We start from the raw sequence: 18,419 nt of genomic DNA on the forward strand, positions 1-18,419 counted from the left end.
ATGCTGACATTGCACTTCAGGTCTTTACAAAGTAACACAAAGCTAGCTATATGTCAAAAACTGTATATAATGGTAGATGGATGCCCTTTCATCATAATGTACTCTTTACAATGGGGAAATACTTTGTTAAATAATTACAATTCTTTTATTGTGCTTGCTGACTGTGGACTTAGAATAATTTAGAAACTTAGTGCAGGACTATTCTTCTCTCAGTAACTGTCAGTTGGCAACATATTACTCATTGGTGACAAATATTTGGGTGGAGGGACTAAGCCATCACAGCATTGTATATTTTTACCCACTAACTGTTGCACAAATATTTAAGGTGTTGCCCGCGCGCTGTGCTTCTGAAATCTATTGTATTTAATATACCTTAAAAGGGGCTCCTATCAGTTTCCGTAGCCAAAGTACTGTGTTTATCCGCTGATGTGTAGAACTTTTTTTATTCGCGCATGCTGCTTGTTAGCTGCATGTTTTCCCTCTCCTTCACCCCTGCCCTTTTCTTGCTTGATCTCTTGAAGAGCAGCTGGCCTTGTGAATTCTGTGAGGACGCAGCCTCCTGTTTCAAAACCTTAGTGTAAAACTACTTGAATATCACCTTCGGAGAAGGGTTCACCTCAACCCGGCAGCGGCAACAGAAAGCCAATGCGTTACATAGGACGGCCAGCAGAGGGCATGTTCAATAAATCCGACCATGAAAAATCATTGTTTGGCATTTTTGCATGTGTATATTTGTGAAGGGTTAGAGTCTGTGTATGTGCGGTGCATGCTTTTTAGTGTGCTAGTCACGTCTATGTCTTTGTCTGGTTTTGCGGCTGCTCATTGTGTGATTTTTAATGTGCCTGTATGCACTCGCAGGTCTGGATTTTTGGTGTATGTTAGTGTGTTTCTTTAAGTATGGGAGTACTTGACATTTGTGTATATATGTGCATGTTTGAGTGCATGCTTTTAGGTGCTGCTGAGTTTCTACCATCTTTTGTTACTACCTATAAGGCTACTGTTCATGTACATTTATTCATGATTGCAATAATGTGAGTCTGTGCATGTGTTCACTTTATAACAAACAGCAGACAACAGAAAAGACGTGATATTACATTTTTCGATGTGTGAATATAATTCCCTGGTGATTTTGAAGTGGCATTTTTTCAACTAAATTGCAGTGTCTGTTTGCAGTGCAGTGTCTGTTTATCGCCCTGTGTATATGAAAGCATTCCTCTTTAGCCAGAAAGGGAGAGGGGTGGCAGTTTGTTCTAGTGATTTTAACCTGATACACTTCTACCTTACGTTCCAAATGCTCCTTTTCGTTTTATAGACATCTGGAAATTCCATATGTGCTTCAAACTCCAGTTGCACACCTTCGTTGAATGACCTGCCCTTTGATTCGGAGGGGCATTAAATGTGCCCAAACCAGGGTAAAACTTTGACACAGTTAAGGAGAAATGCATCAGGTCAAAAAATGTTTACTAACAGAGAATTTGGAGGGCAATAAAAAGAGTGACGGACATATTTAATAACGAAGGGGCAAATGCCATGCACTTCTCTCAACAAAAGCTCTACCTAGAGAGTAACACACAAAAAACAACTAACCATAAAACAACGAAAAGTTCAGCGAGAGGACTACAGTTCCAACTTGTTCACTCCAGGTCGGGTCAGGTGCTAGCAAACATCCAGAGCCGGGATAAAAGAACTTGCTGGAGTTCTGTGTTTCCTACTAAATAGCAGTGCCCTAGCGGAAAAACCAGTTGTAACTGTATTTTTTGAGAGCCTACTGAAAGCCACAGGAATACACCTGCGTCTTTGACCTTGTGTATATTTGTTTTTGTTGTTATTTTTGTATAAACTCTAGAACTGTTTGCCTTGCTGTTATTTTTTTGTAGAAACTGTACAATTGTTTGTCTTTCTTTTATGCGCTCATTTATTCTCAAATGTTCCAAAAACTCTTAGGCTGCTACAAGGCCCTTTAGATTACATTTGTAACTGGTCAAGTGAAATATTACGGATCTCAAGATAGGGTTAGTTCCTACTTAGCCTAAGGTGGTCCCTAAAGGTGGACGCTTGTGGCAGATAGTCCGGTCGTAGGAAGACGTGTAGGTCAGATCTTGGAGCCCTCACACACCCGTTCGGATGTCATGCTTCATCATTGTGCGCTCCTCCTCAGGCCGGCGCTGCAGTGCCTGACGGGCCTGGGGGCTCAATTACTTTGAATTAGTGCTTGCTCCTACCTGGACCTTGGTGGGGGACGCTTGGCTGTGTGGCGCCCGAGGCTTTATTGGCGATTCCTGCTGGGGTGGCTGCTGCGGTCCTCGTGGTAACGGAGGCAGGAGACTACAGCCCCCAGAAGCCCCTGCAGTTGCCCCGCCCCAAACATTCTCGCTTCCGCGCCCGGAAGCGCTCAAAAGCGGAAGGCTCCCTCGGTGGAGCGGGATACTCAATTAATTTGAATTAGTGCTTGCTCCTACCTGGACCTTGGTGGGGGACGCTTGGCTGTGTGGCGCCCGAGGCTTTATTGGCGATTCCTGCTGGGGTGGCTGCTGCGGTCCTCGTGGTAACGGAGGCAGGAGACTACAGCCCCCAGAAGCCCCTGCAGTTGCCCCGCCCCAAACATTCTCGCTTCCGCGCCCGGAGGCGCTCATAAGCGGAAGGCTCCCTCCGCGTCGCGAGACGCGCGCGGGACCGGCCGGGCTGAGCCCGGGCAAAGGGCGGGCCGTCTGTGGCCGTCCGGGGCCGATCGAGGCCGGGCTGGGCCACGGATTTTCGTTGTTAGTCGCTGAAGTTCTTATACATTTAGCTCAAGTGAGATTCATGTATATTGTGGACTCTATATGACGTTGCATTAGTGTTATCATCCATGCTGCGTATTCCGGAACCCTTGTATTAGGTAATTTTTATTTTGCCGCTGGGGGAAGTTGCTTATTGATTCATCCTTATTGCAAAGCTATATCACCCAGTATTGAGCATGTCAACTGCTAAGCATGACAAGTTTTTATCTGGGGTTGGCCCTATTGATAATTACTTGGTCAAAATTGTAAATAAAATTAACAATGATCGGAGAACCTCACTTGGCATAGGGAGCCCATCTGCCTCTCCGCAAGCAATTTTTAATCCTTTGGTGGAAACCACAGATGATACACTCGTTCTGGCCGATAGGGCGGCTACAACGGTTGAAGCTTTGGTTTATCCTGAGCCTCAAGAGGATCTCCAAGATACATCCGTCGTTGATATAGAGGAAGCACCACTTACCCCTAGACCAGTGAGAGCATGTAGGAAACAACAAAGTAAATGAGGGGGTAAGCATAGTAAAAAAAGAGCGGAAGCTTCCCATTTAGGTCAAATTAGTTGTCCGGTTGGAATTGCCCCACAGGAAGGAAATACTGCAGTCAGTATTAACTTATCTCCGGAGCAATTTGCTTCACTGGTATGTACCTTAGAAGCCAAACTTGTGGCCAAAATAACTGAGTACATCCAACCTCTTGTGCTTCAGTTAGATATTGCTACCTCGGTAGTTAAGAGGCTTGGAGACCTTGTAGCGACCCACCTGGCCATGGCCGAAAGAGCGAAGGCAGTTGTAAAGGATTCTGCCGGAGTTGAGTAGGGAACCATTCATGATAATCTGCAGCCCCCTTCCCAGCTTACAACCGCTCCTAAAATCGTCCCCCCTGATCTTACATTACCTATTGGTCCTTCTATACAACCCTCTCTTGGATCTGATGGTTTTTCAAGTCTTAGACAGGGAAAAACAAACTGCTTCATGAATCTTCCCCCTGATTGCGCTCCATACGTGGTTGTCTTAACAAATGTTCCTCCTCCTGATAGCCACTCTGCCCAGTTTTATGAGGAATCGCACGAGTCACTAAAAAATAAAACAGTGTCATGGCTTAACAGAAGATGTGGCTTCCCGGTTAGTTTCTCAGATCAAATTCTATTAACTAGAAGGATTAACTGGATTGGCCCGTCCCGAAAGACCTGTAGTGGGGACTGTGTGATAGTAAATTTTAAACACCCCCAACATGCTGCTACAGTATTGTTACGGGCAGCTTCATTGGCCTATGACACAAATAGTGTCTGTGCGCGCCCCCTGGGTTACTTTTACACGCAGCTAATTAAAGCACCTTTTAATCGTGGGAGAGTTAGACATTACACCTTTAACCAGCCCCGGTCCCTTGCTATGCCACAAATCTGTAATGATGACAATCCCTGTGGGAACGGTTTTAACATCTTCACTCACAATAGATTTGGGGTACTTACGGACCTAGAGGCTTGTGACTGACGTGAGGATTCTGAGGGCCAGGGAAGGGATAGTTCGGTTGAGATAGGATCCATGAAATCTGTTCAAACATTATTGAGTATTGAAAACTCTCTATGTAATTTGGCAAGTATCCCCAATGGTGTGGGGGAAAGGGTAAAGTTGATAAGTTGGAACATTGCAGGCTTGCGGTCAAAAAGGGACGATTGCGACTGGTTAAATTTTGTTAAACAGTATGATATCGTCGCTTTCCAAGAGACTTGGGATAAGGATTGTGCCTTTTGGATTGAGGGTTATACTTCCTTTTTCGTCCCTGCCTTGAGCTCGACAGCAGGGAGAAACAGAGGAGGTCTTATGTTCCTGGTTTCAGTAAATATTACAGGAAGAGTTTTAAAGGTTGATTGTACCTCCCATAATTGCCTTATCTTGGAAGTAAGTTTGGCAAATAACAGTAAACTAATTCTTGTCAATTGTTATAATTCGCAGCTTGGGGAGTTTCCTAATGAGCATCTTTATTTTTTGTTAAACTTTTTAGAATCCTATAAGGAAAATCAAACAACTTTCTGTCACTATATTTTGATGGGAGATTTTAATGTACATTTATGTAGTCTAAATTGCCATTACAGAGATAATGATGGCCCAGATTTCACATCCCCTCAACATTTTGAACATAGCTCTAAGGGGGAAGCATTGGAGTCTCTCTTGTCTAATAATGAATTGTTTGAGCCAGGGTTTTTTGATAAGAGTAACCATGTTCCCACGTACATTGCTAGGGATTGAGAATCTATAATTGACTATATATTTTTATCTTCAGGGCTTTTAAAATATGTGATTTTTTATAATGCTATTCGTTCATCCTTTAGTGACCACAATCCGGTGGTAATTGATTTGGCTAATGATTTTTCCCTCCTGGATAAAACAGTTTGGCCCCTTACTACTCCCGATGTAATAATTAAAGACCAGGGGAGGAGATTAAACTGGAGCAAGGTCACCCCTGAAGACTTTCTTCACACTATTATAACTAAGGTCGGCTCGGATTTAAACATATGTTCAGACCCGCTCAATTATGGAGGGGATGTAATATCGTCTTATGAAGCTATCTGTTCCCAAGTGGCTATTGAACTTACAAATGATAGCCGAGTTGTTAAAAATAAACTTGCATTTGGATGGTTTGATCATAGTTGCTCCAAAGCCCATAACTTACTTAAAAAGGCTCTGAATGATAGCCCAAGGAACAAATGTCTAGTCACTCAGCTAAGGAAAGATTATTCTAAAGCAGTCCAGGTTCGTAAAAAGGAAATTAAACAAGATGCGTGGACAGCTTTAATGGATAATGCCACTTTGAAAGATAGCTTCAAGTTTTGGGCAATTGTTAATACTCCCCTGTTTGCTGGTACCCAGAACTCTGTACTAGAACTTAATATCTCAGAGAAGGACTGGTTATGCCATTTTGAAAAAAATCTATGGGAGTAATTTAGACCTGGAAACCTTTAAGGCTCCATTTTCTAATCCTCCTATAATACCTGTTAGTTTTAACATAGCGGAGGTCGAAAAAGCCATCGAGGGATCGGCTGGACGAAAGGCGCCAGGCCCCGATGGGGTGCCTTCTGACATGTTTAAGGCCAATCCTAAATATTGGGCTAAAATTTTGACGAATGTGTTTAATTCCGCGGCTGTAACTGCTTTCCCGAAGTCATGGTCCCGTTCTATTATAATCCCCGTGTTTAAGAAGGGCCAAAGGGGAGATCCCAGATGCTATAGGCCAATATCCCTGTTGGATTCCTCAATCAAAATCCTGGGGAAGGTTATTTTAGCCAGAGTAACGAGCTGGGCGACGGAGAAAGATATATTAACCGATGCCCAGTATGGCTTTAGATCGGGGAGAGGCACTGAGGACCAATGTCTTAACTTACATCTAATTGTATCTAAATACACGAAAGCTGTAGGGGGCTCGATCTTTTTAGGCTTTATGGATCTGTCCACGGCCTTTGATCTGGTTAACAGGTCAAGGCTGTGGGACATGCTTTTGGAACTGGGGCTTGATCGGCCCCTCGTGTATTTCCTGGCAGACCTACATAAAGATTTGAGAGCTTCAATAAGGATGACGCAGGAGGGGAAATGTACCGCTAGTTTTAAGTCTGGAAGAGGGGTGCGCCACGGCTGTATCCTTGCTCCCATGTTGTTTACTTTGTATATAAACTCCTTGGAAGAAAACCTGTTAACAGCTACACTTGATATCCCGCGTATGGGAGGTACATCTATTCCCGTACTCCTCTATGCAGATGATGCAGTTTTATTGGCCCGGACTCCTCTCGGGCTACAAAGATTATTGGATTCCTTTGGGGATTTTATGAAATCACTGGACCTTGTGGTCAATAACGGTAAATCGCACATCATGCTGTTGGGGAAGGGGAAAAAGTATGCTAAAACCTTTTACTGTGGCGGGGGAAGTAATTTCTAGGGTGAAAGTTTTTACCGAATTGGGGATTGTTTTTGACGAAAAAGGAACCTGGGCACCGCAACTCTCTACAAAGGTAAAAGCTGTGAGAAACTCCTCCGCAGCAATATCAGATTTTGTAAAAATACTGGGAGGAAAACCTTGTGAGGCTATTCTAGCTATATATAAAGCTAAAACTATCTCAATTGCTAGGTATAGGGCTGCAATATGGGGGTACATAAAACCCGAGCCCTTACAAAGAGAAGAAAATAAATTTCTACGTGTCGTTCTTGGCCTCCCACAATCTATAGCTACCCATTCGGTTCATCTTGAGTTGGGGATAGGCTATATTTCAGATATAATAAAAATAGCCCCAATCCGGTTATGGATTAGAATCTGGATAAATCCGAATCTTACATTAAATCATAAAATCTTGAAGGATTGCATTAATTTAGACAATATGAAGGATATTCAGTGGCTGTGTTACATTAAAATGTTATCTATAAAATTGGGGCGTCCAGAGATTTTTACTAACCCCGAAGGTTTATGTAAAGCTGATCTAAAGTGGGTTAAAATTAACTACATCAAGATCAGCGACGCTGAGCGAGAAGCCCTAGAATTGAGTAAATCTACTGTCAGGGCTCACTTTCAGCTCATTTTGTCCTTCACTATGCAACCTTATTTGTCTATTGTCACGAACTCATTTCATAGATGGCTCAGGCCGGAAGACACGGCTCCCTGTAAACGTGACGACTTCTCTTCCCAAGATACCATGCATTTTTTGTTCTTTTGCCCACTGTATCGTGATGCAAGAAAAAGGTTTATTTTCCCAATATGGAAAGAGAAAGCATTTATTCAGACCAAACCTGCTTTACTGTTTTTACAATTAATGGAATCCCCTGTAACCATGTTTGGTGTTGCTAGTTTTCTCGTTGCATCTATCAGGAGTAAGAGGAATAGACAGGTAGCCCCTCCGGAGGAAATCAATTAGTTTTTATAAAATTTACTGATTGTGATCAATTGTTTTTAATCAATGTAAACGTTTTTAATGTTCATAACCGTATTTATACTGTATAGCATACTTTTATGATTTTAAATGATCGAATAAAGTGGTTTTGATTGATTGGACTTTGTGTATATTTGTTTTTGTTGTTATTTTTGTATAAACTCTAGAACTGTTTGCCTTGCTGTTATTTTTTTGTAGAAACTGTACAATTGTTTGTCTTTCTTTTACGCGCTCATTTATTCTCAAATGTTCCAAAAACTCTTAGGCTGCTACAAGGCCCTTTAGATTACATTTGTAACTGGTCAAGTGAAATATTACGGATCTCAAGATAGGGTTAGTTCCTACTTAGCCTAAGGTGGTCCCTAAAGGTGGACGCTTGTGGCAGATAGTCCGTTCGTAGGAAGACGTGTAGGTCAGATCTTGGAGCCCTCACACACCCGTTCGGATGTCATGCTTCATCATTGTGCGCTCCTCCTCAGGCCGGCGCTGCAGTGCCTGACGGGCCTGGGGGCTCTTTATAGGAGATAATCTTTTTGATATGAGGATGCCGTAACGATGAATGCAATAGAGGGGGCTACCTAACAGTGTAACTAGTAAAATGTATGAGGGGTGGCTAAAATAGGTTCTGGAATCCAAAGAACAAAGTTTTATAGGGAGTACATACCAGGTCTAACTAAAAACAACGGTGCACGATGTGTGTTGCACTGATTTCACACTAGTGTTACATTAAACAAGTGTGCATTTTGGGTCCATGGCCACATTAAGTAAACTTTGCACAGGCGCAACAAAAACACAATTTTGAATTGGTCATGCGCCTTATGTTTTAAGACTAGGACGTTGCTATGAGTTCCTTTAAATTATATGGCACAACTGCTCACCAAGCTAAAACTTTAAAAAATATATATTATTAATCAGATAGGAGAAACCTAATGCATTTACCAATGCTTTTTTTCATCTGTTACTTCTCCACCTCATTTGAGTGGTTATTGTTTACCTTTTATCCTTAGCATTGATTTACCAAGCCTCAAAACATCATAAAAGTGTTACTAGACCTCTAGTAACCTGAATAGGCTACTTGACCTAACTGGAACCCGTAAACTGGTCTCAAATTGTGTGATCGTAGGCCAATATTTTATTTTACAGAGCCACTGTTTTCTTCATTATCACATTTGAGAGCACCTTCAAATAATTGAGTTCAGCATGGATGCTGTCCAAAAAAAAAACCTGGTTTGATTAAATAGACTAAACGTTTGCTCCATGTATAAAAAGAATCTAGCCCACATTTAGGGTACACGTGATCCCCTGACTAATTGCATTGCCATCATGGCAGGGGAAGAAGTGTTTCTCAGTTCACTTTCGATAAATATGGGGCCATATGTAGAGAATGTAGGCATTGCGATTTCCATATTTGCGATTGTTAGTGGAACGAAATTAGGAAATAAGTCCTAATGTACAAACACCTAGAAGTCGGAAATAGAAATTCCTAATGGGGTTGCAATAGACCTACCTTATGAATATTAATGAGGTAGGTCGCAGTTTGTGAACCATTAAGAATTGCAGCCATCACAAGGATGGTGGCCTGCTGGACTCAGCAGACCACTATGTCTATAACTGCTTTTTAATAAAGCAATCTTTTTTTTGGAACGAAGCCAGTTTCCTTAAGGGAAAACGGGATGTGCTTAAGGAAAAAAAAAAAAAAAAACGTTTACGTTTTATTTTTTATAGGGTAGGAAGTTGTCCGTGGGACCACTGTCTGCTCTTATAAAATATTTGTATTAACATTCACAAAGGGAAAGGTGTCCCACAGGGACTCCTTCCAGGTTGTGAGTGGTTACTACAACCCTTGAGGCGTCATTGAAAAATTAACGTTTTGCAACTGTAATTTGGTTGTCATACATTCCACTGAGAAGAGGAAATAAGAAGGGGCGCCCTAAACACGCCCCTTCCAAATACAGATTTGTAAACCCAAATTATGATTCAATGACAGGTTACCGAATCACAATTTGTCTTTTGAAAGTTTTAAAAACCTTTTTAGTGGTCACAAATGACCCAATTCTACGGACTGAACCGTTTGTGACCTTAAAAAAAGGTTTCTGCACACATGGCCCTATCTTATTAACCCCTTCTGTGCCCCGCCCTTTCCACGCTCTGTGCCGGGCGTTTCATTAGCGGGCGGGGTTCATGACGAGATAGTCTTGTCATGGGCACAGCGCAACCGCGCTCCATGACGAGACTATCTCGTCATGGGCACTGAAGGGGTTAAAAGCATGATGTGGTAGTGTAATGTCATTAACAGACAGTAAATTTCCCAATGAAATAGACAAAAACTTTTCCACTAACATGCAGTTTTTACTGATAAAACTATACAGTATATAAACAATCTGTTGAAAATTGGATATCAAACATATTTATCATTTGCACATCACCAAGTAAAAGGTTCTGATTTGTTTTCATACTATTAAAATATTTTATCACAGAATTACAAAAAATGGGTTTCATAATGAAATATTTTGAAATATGTGTACATTTCCCTTACACGCTATTTAAATGTAGTATTAGAAGAAAAAAAATGACACTAGTTTAAATAAAGCCTTTCATTTCACACTCTATGTACAGCACGTCAGACAGTTCACTTTACAGAATACTGTAAATCCAGTCAGAAAAACTAAAGTAATTGTTAGAAGATGTTAACTAACTTCTGCTCTCTGTCTCTGAACACAGAGCAAATGTGACAAGAGAGAAACAAGATTTAAAGGCATCTTTATTGCTCTTTCACTTTCTGAGGGAACAAAAAACCTGCTCCTTATCAACTCGCCAGAAAAGGCGAGTAAGCCTTAAATATAGTTCGCCCTAATAAAATATGACTCACCATAGCGAGTAGAGTTCATGAGGCCCGGCTCATATTTTTCCAGTGACAGCCACATCTATGGATGTGGGGGAGGGGGTTGAGAGAATGCTACCTTTCTGCCACCTGTTTTAATTATTTTTCACCACAAGCCAAATCTCAGTAGGCTTTCCAAATGTAGGCAAAAATAAAGATTTTGCCATTGAAATGTCTATCGTTATTATGGTAAACTAAGATTAACTGGAGCAAATGGCATAATTGGTGCTTGCTTGCTAAGAATAATCATGCCTTTTATTACCCTAGAGCAGAAGCACTAGAAGTATGCAGCTAGGATGGAATTAAATTCTGCAGCAAGGTTTACTAAATTAAATAGCAAGGCAGGGATGGGCATGGCTGATGTCCATCTCTACAACTGGGAGGCCCAACTGCTGGAAATGAATGACTTGATGAGCGGAGAGTGGCACGACTCGGCAGTCCAACTTGAGGTAGCAGTCAAGGGCCAAGATAATAACACGAGTATGCTCTACAGGGACCCCATCCCTCAACACCTTCCAGAACTTACTCAAGTGGTCCTCCTCACCTGGGGCTCAGCTATAAAATAGATTGTCTGAGATAAGAGGGTCACGCAAAAGGCACCTTTGTTGACAGGGTGATGGCTGCATCACTCATCCACTCCTTAGTGGTTTGGGAAGTGGGATAGCAATGTTATCTCTATGGTTGGGGATGTATGGCAAGGGTCACAATTGAAATCTTTCCAAACCCTTCAAACCAAATACGCCCCCTATAGGTTCCAATTCTTCCAATATCTAGCTATGTCACGCTCTTAAACAACACCGAGATCCTCACTGTAATGCCCTGAATTTAGCACATTGGAATCCAGGATTCTCATGGGTCCTATTGGCAAAGAAGGGCATATTACAAATTAATAAAACTCTAGTGATTAACTCCCCGGTTCCTTTTTCAACACTACGAACTCGCTGTGAGGGGTGGCTCGGCATCCTGGAGGATTGAGACTGAAGAGACGCGTGCATGTATCTCAGAGTGTTCATCATCTCCTGGAGACTCAGACAAGTATCTGCACGACTTACACTCATGCAACTACGGCATGCGGGTAAACTGGCAACACTGGCTTGTTGTTGTTGCCCCGAACCATATGCCTACTTCTTCCATGTAGTGTGGGAATATTCTCCTATTGGACAATACTGGCGGGAGGTGTTTGCCTCTCTCTCACAAGCGTTGGGGATACATTTGGACCCATCTCCGAAGAAAGCATTGTTGGGTATTTTAGAACATTTCGGGGTATTATGGGGCCCTTATTAGTGCAACAGGTAGAGGGCAACAGAGGGCAACGCAGGAAAAGAGAACGACATGAGGCATGAGACTGAAAAACACATGTAGTGTCATGGAGTGCTCAACACAAAAGTAAAAAGTATTGCTTGAAGGGCAAGTAAAGAAAGCAGAGAGGCCAGCCAATTAAAGCAACGGCAAAGTGACAATGCTCCAGCGGAGATACTAACATAAGATTGACAAGCTGGGGCAAAAATAAGAAGCAGACAAAAAAAGGGTGACAATGAAAGCAAACCAATCATAAGCCCAGAGGTCAGAACCATCCCTTCATTCACTCTTTTAAAAAACGAAGTAAAAATGAGACTAGTGAATAAACTCCTTCCTATCTGATGTGACTTTTCATGGCAATTTGAATTCATTGCTGGTGTTTTCACTATATCCTTGTGCATTATCTTTTCACGAGATTACATATATATACCCCCACCCCCTTTGTTTAGCGTTCAGGCTCCACCTTATGATTTTATTTTGCTCCTTGTATAATTGATGCTATTTGTTATGGTGTACAGCGCTCTGACACCAAAACTTTGGTCTTGTTCGCGCTTTATAAGACTTAATAAATAAATAAAACTGATGTGGAAGGGTTAGCAATGTTTGATTTGGTATGTTGATACAGGAGGGTTGATAAACTTATTTTAAGAGTTACGTATTTAGAAAGGGGACTAAGAAGGATGGGTGACAGAGGTGGTCTTTGTTTTGCCATGGGTAATTAGAAGGCGATGTATACAAATCTACGCATTATGTTTGATATCATCAATACAGAGTAGGTGGTTGTAGGTTATATAGCTCTAGAGCAGAGGTCTTCAATCAGCCCCAGAGGGGTCGTGGAGTCCTGGGAAGGGGGTCCGCATTCCCCAGCTTCACTTGTGCCTGCAATTAAAAATGTTTTCTTTCCTTTTGGAAAAAGACAGCCGTCCTGGTGTGGCTAATTTAGATAGTTATCAGATTAAGTTGTACCAATTGAGTGTCTTGTGTGTGAAAAGCCTTCCTGCCAGGGTGCCCACTCGCCTGAATAAAATGCAAATGTTCGCTATTAGTCAATCTGCAAGTGTAAATGGTACTGGGAGCCGGTTCTGACTTTGATTGATGCAATCACTCCACACTTTGGGATGACAAAGATTTGGGTTTTTTGAGTGGTAGTGCAAAGTGTTAACAACTGGGCTGTGATGTGCATGGTTTTAATTGTAACTGTGTTTACACAGCCCTTATTACCCCTAAAGACAAGCTGAAGGGACAGATATGTAATAAAAAAAAATTAAAAAACGCATTACATACGCACTGGTATTTCCAAACTCTACATTTTGGAAGCACCGTTTTATTGGTAAACGTTTTGCGCATTTTGTACCAGTCTATCTTACACTGTGTGTAATGAAAGTATAAAATAATGACTTGCATATTCACAGTGCTTTCTGTCACACGCTGTGACCTCGTAGCACTAAAAATACACGTCACTATTCTCCACTGCACAAATCAAGATTTCATTCTGTGGTTCTCTGGTTACACACAGACCTCTGCGTTGCATCAACTAATAGAGGTTTCATAATGTACCACAGTGCATTTCCCAGTGAGTAACAACTTTTTACATTTATTTTTAATTTACGCTGCCCAATATTTTATATGAAGCTTGCTGATGGTGAATGACCTAAAAAACGTACAGAATATTTTGGGGCTTATTTATGAGAGGCGTTTATCGCCAGATCATCACTTTATTTGACATTCTGGCGGTGCAAGCATCTTAACCATACCTATGAGGCGGTGGTAAGTCACCCTGCATGGCTTTGCATGGTCTCATAGATATAGAGTAAGACATAGCAGCTCAAGTCACTGTGTTGCCTTACTCTGCGTGATGGTGGTGTTCCATGGGCTTTACGTGGGGTTCCCACGCAACACCCATGGATTTTGATGCTACCCCATATTTACAAAATCACGTAAACCTGGGGCAGCTCCAAAAACGACCGCTTTCCCAGTGGAGGCCTAACAAGGAGAAAGGTTTTCATCTTTCCTCTTTCCATGTGCGCTGCCTTCTGCCGCTCACATAGAAAGAGGAAACCGCCTCTCTGGATTGTTTTCGTGAAGGAAGGTTCCACTTTCTGTACAAAAACAATCCTGCCTATGTTGGTGCTATGCAGCAATTTGTGCACCAATGTAAGGGAAAAGGACAGGAATGCATCGTATTTCATAAAAACAGTGCATTCATGCCCTTTTTACATAGGGCAGTTCAGCAAGAAGACTCGCGGCGCTGCCCTATGCCAATTCCTCATAAATGAGGCCCTCTTTTTTTAGCTACACCTCTGACTATGACCCCACACTCGCCAGACCTTCGGTGTGCTAAACACTGTTTAATATTATTCCCCCGCTGTAAAAGTTATTTGCTGTGGGAATTGGGGGCGTTTATGGTTGATGATGAGGAGTACCAGGTTCTAGAAATGTTGTCAGGAGCTTGTCCTTACGCCTAAAGAATTTTTACACGAGGGGTCTTGGCATCAAAGTTTGAAGACCTCTGCTCTAGAGTGACCCTCACATAGCGTTGCCAAGGATTCCACGCCGGAAGGAGACCTTGTTTCCAATCCAGGGCTTTCGTATTACAAGTGATGTTAAACGGAATGGTACAAATAAACTAAACCAAAATGTGAACTCCCAGATCATATGAATATATCCAGTATAAGCACTGTGCGTTAGATCTGGTAATCGGCACGTGATTGAGATGTCTCATACACATTTTGAACAACGATGGTTAATCTTCTGCTTAGGCTCATCTGTATCATGTTCATTCATTTATTTATGCATTTCATTAGGAAGCTATAGTTGAACAAGCATTTCGATGTCAAAAGACCATTACTGGGACAGTCACAGACTGAGACGTGTAGAGGAAGGCGGTGGGGCTGGCGTAGGGGAAGATAAGAGAGGGTGTCTGTGCTCATTCACAAGACGGGGCTCGGCTCTTACCTGCGGCAGGAGAGTTGACGGTCCTGGATTCTGTACAGCCCGGTCCCTCTAGATCCCTCTATCAATGACGGCTCCCCGCTAGCCCCCTCCTCTCTGCGCTGCGGTCTGTCAGAGTCTCAAGCCGCCGAGCAAGCGCAGGGCGTCAAGAGTAGCCGCCATCTTGGAAGGTTGCAACTGGTCTGCCTAATGACTAACAAGGTAAAGGCGTGAGACATGTACCGACTAAGACCCCCTAAAACTAAGTTCTTAGATCACAATATTATGCAGAGACTGTGTTCGTCATAGTGCGTATTCTATGCTTTACAAAATATGAGCTCAGGCTTCTCCTAGTAATAAAGGCTGGTACCTAGTGAACATTTGTAGGGAAAACTTAAATATTTAAAAATTAATTTGGTTTGGCATAGATTTGAGTTAACTGTCTGTTGCTTTGTATATTTAAAAATGAAACTGATGCCAGTCTAAAATGGCTTCCTCTTTGACTACCACTAAGGGAGGCGTCACGAAGCGGCCGTCTACTGTAATAGTCGCGTCCCCCCGCCCCCGCTCTGCTTCTGTCATCCGCAGATGATCAGCAATCGAGAAGGAAAAGGGACAACTAAAAGACGGAGATCGCGTTTCTTACATCTTGTTTTTCACAGGGTAACCTTATTTCCAGGAGTAGCGAGGGAGTGCTATGAACTTTATATAAATGTGTAGTATGTCTGCTATATTGACATATTAATTGCTTCATACATGTAAATATCCATAATAAATACGAGTCTGCATACGTTTGAGATATAACATTTAAATTACTCGCAAACATGGATTCCATAATTAGCTCAGAATTCGGTTATGCTGTCTCTTTTGCTACACGGTTTCTTCTAAAATGAAAAGCAGTTGTCACCTTGAATTGGAGATATCAACTACAATTCCCTATTCAAAATGGCCGACAAAATTATATCGCCTTACTACAATCCTTCATTTGTTTCAATGACGCTCTGTTCGGTTTCTTCTTCAGCGGAAACCCAGGTCGTAAATACCACAAAATATTCTTCTCATATTTTTTTTTTAAACTCATCTCACGTGTTTTTTTAAGGTTGACAGTAGCCTCATATCCATTATAGATGTTCTGCAATTAATATTGTTTTACACACCACCAAGGGCATATTCTCAAGAACGTGTGATAATTATCGCAAAATTAGCTTAACGCAACTTTGCATATTGTAGTCTATCGCGGGAAAACAACGCCGTGTTAACGTAGTATTCTCAACCTGGCGGCACCATGCGATAGTCTCACAATAAGGCGTCAAATGACTGAGTTAAAATTAAAGCAACGCCGCAAAAATGCGAAACACGAACGCGAAAAAAGTTGCGATGAGGCCAATCGCGATACAAAAATCAGCGAGAACCAGCGACAGGCCTGCAATTGCTACGCATTATGCGAGAAAATGCTCTATAAAAGCAGAGCAAAAAAAACACATCATAATAAACTGCGTAGCACCATGGATGCATCCGGACCGAGTGCAGAGGTCAACGCGAACCCCACAAGCCCCACAGACCACCAGCAAGGAACCTTGGGGTCAGGGAAGGCCAAGGAGAAGAGGAAGATGGGGTACAGTCCGCATGAAAACCGGATCGTCACAGAGGTGACAGAACACTACAAACAACTGTTTGTCACCTCCACTGTGTCACTGGCAACACAAACGGAATTATGGCATTCCATCGTGAACAATGTGAATGCAGTCGGAGTGTCGAGGAGGTCAATGGAGGAGGTTAAGAGGCGCTGGAATGATGTGAAAAGCCAAACCAAGCAGAAATCCGCTGCCAACAGGAAGGCAGCAACGGCGACTGGAGATGGGAGTCCTGCGCCACAGGAGGAGCTGGAGGAAATGGTGGCCACAGCCATCAGTGTGGAGATGGTGCAAGGAGTTGGGAGTCTGGACACAGCTCAATATGACCTGACACTGCTGGAGCGGGTTATGCAAAATTTTGCATGTCGTTTTATAAATTAGATTAATTAATTAATTATAATTGTACTACTGGTTTGGAGTGGTGTGAAAATAACTAATCAACCTTATTAATGACCGAAATACACGTGGGATTTGCATCTGCATGGCCTAATTAATTACGTGAGCTAAAATTCGTATGCATACTAATGATAGATAAATAGAACATTGCATGATATATGTTGCTTTGGTGATGTAATTGTGATTCATAGTTTATTTAGTAAGTATAAACCGCATTGAGTGTTGCTTTTGGCTAGATAAATACACACACATATGGGTATTAGCGAGGGAATAACATATAATTAGCCATTTCTATGTATTAATTACGTTTTTGTGTTTCTTTGCTTAAGTTGACCATTTCGAGTGGCCACAAAATGGCTGACTCCTGTATCTGATGCAACCGGCTCCATTGCTCAAGATTTGGGGTGAAGTGCTCATGCGTCACCGCTAGCAACTGTGGCCTGGACCTGACCCCAGATGAACATGTACCTTCCAAGGACAGCCTGGGATGTCAGCCAAATATATTTGAACAAAGACTGTTGTGTGAACCGGAACTGGCAAGGGTCATAACCCAAAAGACACTTCGTGAGAAACCAAAAGGATGATCCCTGATTGTCCAATCAGCGAACTCGGATGCCCAAATTTTGTTACTTGTTATCATCAATTTTACTATAAATTATGATAGAATAGATAGAGAGGTAATTACGGTCGCTTCTTCGATTTCCTGATGATATGCTGACGGAGAGTACGGTGACACTGCAGGACAGCTGTTAGCCTGAATCTTTGACGGACTGAATTAATGCCCAAAATCCTGATGAACTTAACCTGCTAAAATTGATGGGCATATATTCGTGAGACTGCCAGATTTGACATAGAGGACGACTTTAGCCAGAATAGGTAAATATGAATGGCAACTTGATAAAATGAATGATTTTAATCTACAATATTAATATAAAATTGGATTTGAACATCTACAGAAATGAGTTGGGTTGTTTATTCATTGAAATGTGTTAATGAAAAGGTTAATTATTAGAGAATTAGAATTTCACTTAAACTACAACTAACAGATCCGTCCCAGTTAAGAGGGAAATACCAAATGTGGAATCTATGGCCTAGTGAGTATAAGAAGGGTTTGCAGGTTTATTGCTCATTAGGGTAAAGTGGTATTTTCCTCCCTCATTATCCAGCGCTTGGAAGGATAATCACCTCTTACACGGACTAATGGTAAGTGTGTGTTGGTGTTATGGGCCCCACCAGTGAATGTATGGATAGTGTGCGTGTGTGAGCTCTTTTAGTCCGTGGTAGTAGGGAGGGATTTTGCACTCTGCGCTGCATCAGTTTTTCTGGTAGCAGTATGATGGTTTGTTATTGATTGGTTTAGTGATTATTGCTTGTACATTGCTTATTGATTTTGGTAATTGATTGGTATTGATTTATGTACTAACACTCTATGTTGAGTTGTGTCGAGTTTAATGTTGTTGGTATGGCTTCTGGGATGTAGGAAGTCGGAAGGTTGTAACGGTTCCGTAGTAGAGCAGAGGTAAACGGAATTGTTGTTGCCCTGTAGGTACACAGGGGAAATGTGTGACAATTGAAGTTGCACGGCGCATTGT

The 18,419-nt window shown here is 42.0% G+C and overlaps 1 protein-coding gene across 2 annotated transcripts in view; it reads right to left on the minus strand.

Moving 5' to 3' along the window:
• ATP6V1A (ATPase H+ transporting V1 subunit A) overlaps positions 1-15,002 on the minus strand; it is a 281,914-nt gene extending 266,912 nt beyond the window's left edge. Inside the window, exon 1 of one of the 2 annotated variants that reach the window (XM_085621083.1) lies at positions 14,822-15,002. The gene's annotated coding sequence lies outside the window, so the exon portion shown is untranslated. The remainder of the gene's footprint in view (positions 1-14,821) is intronic. The other variant, XM_085621087.1, reaches the window with a different exon arrangement.
• Positions 15,003-18,419: the final 3,417 nt, after the last annotated feature.

Source organism: Triturus cristatus, chromosome 8 (assembly GCF_964204655.1).
Source record: "Triturus cristatus chromosome 8, aTriCri1.1, whole genome shotgun sequence".
Lineage (NCBI taxonomy): Eukaryota > Metazoa > Chordata > Amphibia > Caudata > Salamandridae > Triturus > Triturus cristatus.